The following is a 4,478-nucleotide window of genomic DNA, read 5'->3' on the forward strand; positions in this document are numbered from 1 at the left end:
ATGCAGTCACAAGAGGTGACTTGGATTGTAGTTTAGTAGTCTTATGCACAACCGGAACACTCTGGATAGACAGGTGATCAGTCTAACTGATGATCAGTGACCGGTGGCAAAAGGTGAAGAGTTACACTAGTGATACAGGTTGAAGGATGATATCCTCCGAGAATCTCATAGCAGTGATCAATAAGCTAGATGCAATGACCAAAGGTGAGTCAGTTATGGTGAGATATCATCAAACAAATGGATACTGAATTCTACTGCAGTTAACAATCAGTTAAGGTGAGATTTGTGCAGATTTTCCAATTCGCATTAAAAAGACAGAACACAACTTAAAAGTTGGTGAAATTATGAGTTGCAAAGGTAGTCCTTTCTGAAACATAAAAATTTCAAGCATGTTTCTATTTTGTTACCATACCCCAACCTTCTTTGAATTGGATTCGTGACCTCCTTAAACATTTCAAGTCTAAGAGTATTTATACACATGTATTGTCTTTAGATATTATCAGATAAGTACTATTATGTTTATCTAGATCTAGCTTTCTTTATAGTGATAATATTGTTCATCTTTTGAAAAAATAAAAAAATAGTTATGTATATAACATCCATGATCTTCTCCAATGTCTTTATGTAGATACAAGTGAAGCCTAATAAATTCAATCTCTAAAATTCTCACTTATAAGTTCTTATTGCTCGCTGCATTATGTACCTTAAATGAGTACAAGAATATCACTATCCTCTCCCTCCAATAGAGCCTATTCCACTACTTGATTGCATTGATAAGGACATTGTTTCAATTATTGTAGACATGATTATCATACTAATGAGCCACCATCACATAAGGCCATAATTGTTATAGTTAGTCTCCACAACCTTGTTGGCTTCTATCTACCAGTAATCACTACCCATAATCATAATGGCTAATATAAGCTTGATGATTTAGATATGTCTCCTACTATATCTCTAAGTCCACTTTTTAAATGATTTAGTTGCTTGTTATTTTGTGTGTTGTCTTGAATTAAAACTCAACCCTAGACAATGTTTGCAATATGATATCATTCTCCCAATTTTTGGTTTGATATATATATGCTATAATATATTTTTCATACAGAACTGTATATAAAATGTAATTTTATCAAACTAAAATTTATTAAAATACGCAATCAATCTACGAGTACAATTAAGTTACAAATATTACAACAATATGCTATTGTCCCAATAGTAGGATACAAATTACTGTAAAAGAAGAAGCTTGTAGACGATAAATAGTATGGTAATAGCGAGGAGCTAGGAGGAGGAGGGGAACTAGACAGAATTCTTGATGTCGGAGCCATAACCGTTTTGGAGGTCGTAGTATCTAGACCACAGCATGACTCCACCATAGTTAGAAGAGGTGCGGATTTGAGGGAGTACATCGGAGATGAGGGTGGGTGAAGGAACGTAGCCCGTGCCGGCAGCTGCAGAGGATGCGGGAAGGCCTAGGTATATCTGGGCATTTGAGGGAAGAGAAGAGGTCCACTGCTTCCAGGCATCGAGGAAGTCCCCACCATACTGACAAGGAGAGTTGTCATAGAATTGCACCCACACGTAGTCGAAAAGGCCCGTCATGAGAGCAGTCCCCAAGTATGCGTCAGGGAATGGGCACTGAGGAGCTGCGGTGACATAGACCTTGTTACCTCCTCCGTAACCCTTGATGTACTTGGCCAGACTTCCCCAGTGTTCGGTGGTGCCCCCCTCAATGTCCAGGTCAATCCCGTCCAGAACAGCGTCTCCCAGGGGCCTGGAGTCGGAATGGCCTCCCAGATAGTTGTCCCACAGATAGGATGCCACGTTCTTGGCATCTGCGTCGCTGCTCAAGTAGTAGCTGCCTGCTCCTCCGCCCAGTGACAGAAGCACCTTCACTCCTCTGCTCTGGCATGCCTTTATATCGCTACTCAACCCACTGCAGCTCCCTTTCGTTTATGGATCGCAGTGCCCCGCCAGATTAATCATGGGTGTCTCTCCGTTGCCGAAAGTAGCCAGAAATGCCAGGATTACTATCTCGTAGCTGCCTGTCGAGCAAGTGCTGCTTAAGCTACCTTCGTTACCATTCTGTCCCCAGTAAATTACGATGCTTCCTGCTGCAGATTGCCTCATTGCTAACAATACCATCATCATCACCATAACTGACGATCTCCACCTCTTCATCTCCATATCGTATGCTCTTGCTCTTACTCAGATTGCTCAGTCTCTCACTCTCTTGCTTGCCTTCCTTGCAACCGTTTCTCTGCCTTATATACATGTATCTCCCTTCCTTTCTCTGCCTTATATACATGTATCTCCCTTAATTCGTTTGCTACGTGACATGTTTAGAAGCATACATAACAATAGCTTATAAACGATAAATTTAAGCATTTATCCCTGTGTATTCCGTCCCTTAATATTATTATCTTTTTGGTTCTGTCTGTTCGTCGCTAATCGAATAAAAGATAGTGGTGGGACACTGCAATTAAAACGAACCATAAACATAATTTTCGGGTGACAATTGTGGATTGAATAGGCTTAAATACTTACGCAAGCCTAAATTGGGCCGATTAGTAGATTTAAAAGCTTTGTTTGTTTTCTTATGTTTAACTTCTCCGGTCGAACAAATTTCTTGTTCATAAATGGTGGCTTATTCGCTGTCCGTTTAGCTTCTTATAAGCATTTGTACAAAGATTTCATTTTGGAGAAGCTGTGTATGTTTTTTTTAAACACAAAAAACATATATAATATCAAAAAACATACACAGTTTTTTCAGAATCATTTTTGTAAATATATCATAAATTATGGAAAACTTATGCCATTTATAATTTGTTAATAATACAACAATTACAAATTATTTCTGTCAATATTTTTAATAAAAAAATTTACATGATAGCATTAGCTATTCTAACTTCAAAAATCATCTCTAAGATAAGAATTATCTTAGAAATGATTTCCCGACATAAATATTGACGAGTTCAAATCTAGATCAACATGACGGTTAACTCTAGATACTTAACACATTGGGAGCTCATATTTAATCTATGCTACTTTTCTATAAGGGTGGGATTTTTCTTCTATGACCTGATGAGAGTTTCAATCAAAACGGAAGAGCAACACATTTGTATCAAAACTATACTAATTGAGAAGGTACAAGGTTGCAAAAGACACGTGACAACTTATAAGAATGAGACTTAAAAAAATTATTCAAGAATACACCCAAACCTCTACTATGTTCTTTCCATGCCTACTAGTTACAACCAATGCTATCTATACACAACTATCTCAATTAGATGAGAATTTCCTTTATCATGGTTAGAGATATCTTTACCTAATTAAAGGTGACTTCTATCTCTCAAGGTCTACAAGTTCTCCTTTCTAAACCTGACTGTTACATATTATTTATGTTTATAATTTTATATCATTGATCCTAAGAGAAAATGAATATCAAGAACCATCTCTATAGCCCTTTATGACTAGATCTATTCAATATTTTAGAATTTTTTTAAAACTCTTCTCATATGATCACGAGAAGAAAATAATATAATCTTTATAAAAATTATTTGACTACCATGATAATAATCTTAGGTACTAGCCACATTCTTAAATAAAATTAATAACAATATTCAAAGTAATAATAAATAATCTCCTACATCTAATAATGGATTGACATATTGTCCTAGTCAACTTTAACCCTTTCGATGTAGCTTATTATAGACGCATATTAAAATAGAAAAATAGAGATCTAACATTTTAATACTCATAGGTGAATATACAAACAACCTAAACACGTTGCAAATTACCAATTCATTTTCTTCTTTCCTTCAATACAACCTAACTCCACCTCATAAATTCTTCATCTTTAGAGTGTTAGCTTATGCTAGACTCATGTGCAAAATATTAAAATAATTTTGTTCTATTTTGGCCTAGAAACAATGGTTCCCCATAGTATTTTGAGGGGAGATTCAAAATATTAAAACCTAAAATGTCTGCGATATGCCTTTGGGTGCTCTTATTGGTGTTCACAAAGAAAATTTCCCATTTGACCTCATTCAGATTTTGTCTAGAAGTCATCAATTATTCCTCCAAAGTACTTTTAATGATATCATCTTCTCCAATAGTGGCCTCCCCAAACAACACGACATCATCCGCAAACTACGAATGAGTGATTGCATCAATGTCTTTATCAATCAATATTCCTTTGCATGTTGATAGAATCCTCCTATGTCTAGATTTCTTGCTAATCAATTATGCCATGAAATAAACAAGAAAGGAGAAAGCGCATCCCCTTTTCTAAGATCATTTGTCACCTAAAAAAAACCATTCAAAGATCCATTCACATTTAGTGAGAACCTTGGAGTGAAAATACATGTTTGGATACCTTCTAACCACCCACTATCAAACCCTAATCTATTCAAAACCAACAAACGAAATTCCAAATTGATATAATCATAAGCTTGACAAAAATCAAGCTTAATGAT

At 36.0% G+C, this 4,478-nt stretch overlaps 1 pseudogene; it reads right to left on the reverse strand.

The window, feature by feature from the left end:
* Window positions 1-1,299: 1,299 nt before the first annotated feature.
* LOC131031494 (acidic endochitinase-like) lies at window positions 1,300-2,181 on the reverse strand (annotated as a pseudogene).
* Window positions 2,182-4,478: the final 2,297 nt, after the last annotated feature.

This window comes from Cryptomeria japonica, chromosome 6 (genome assembly GCF_030272615.1).
Source record: "Cryptomeria japonica chromosome 6, Sugi_1.0, whole genome shotgun sequence".
In the NCBI taxonomy this organism is placed as follows: Eukaryota; Viridiplantae; Streptophyta; class Pinopsida; order Cupressales; family Cupressaceae; genus Cryptomeria; species Cryptomeria japonica.